Source organism: Branchiostoma belcheri, unplaced genomic scaffold (genome assembly GCF_001625305.1).
Source record: "Branchiostoma belcheri isolate BF01 breed outbred unplaced genomic scaffold, Haploidv18h27 scaffold169, whole genome shotgun sequence".
In the NCBI taxonomy this organism is placed as follows: Eukaryota; Metazoa; Chordata; class Leptocardii; order Amphioxiformes; family Branchiostomatidae; genus Branchiostoma; species Branchiostoma belcheri.
The window spans coordinates 213,257-213,691 of NW_017803146.1; positions in this window are offsets into that span (position 1 = coordinate 213,257).

The following is a 435-nucleotide window of genomic DNA, read 5'->3' on the forward strand; positions in this document are numbered from 1 at the left end:
AGGTTATTCCCTGAAAACTAAACAGTATACGACATAACTTTACCAAAAGTGTTTATGACAGAATATTAGGATGTACTAAGTCTTATGTTGCCCATAGCAACACCGGTGACGTCATAAAATGACGTCATGCATATATTACCTACCTGCCATCTTTGATCATCAATCTTGAATTTAAAAAAAATATTTTTTTTTCAAGATAAAGCCTAAAATACATTGTAAACAGACTAAAGACGTTCATATGAACCTTTTTTGTAAAAAGAAATAGGAGTATTGATAAAATTTTAAGGAAAATAAGCTGTATTTACCTGATCTAATGATATGGTCCGCCATCTTTGATTTTGGCCAATGACGTCATCAAATTAGCATAAATCATGCATTTTAATGATCAAATTTACATATAATTATATGTGATGTTATTAATATTAGAAACAATGC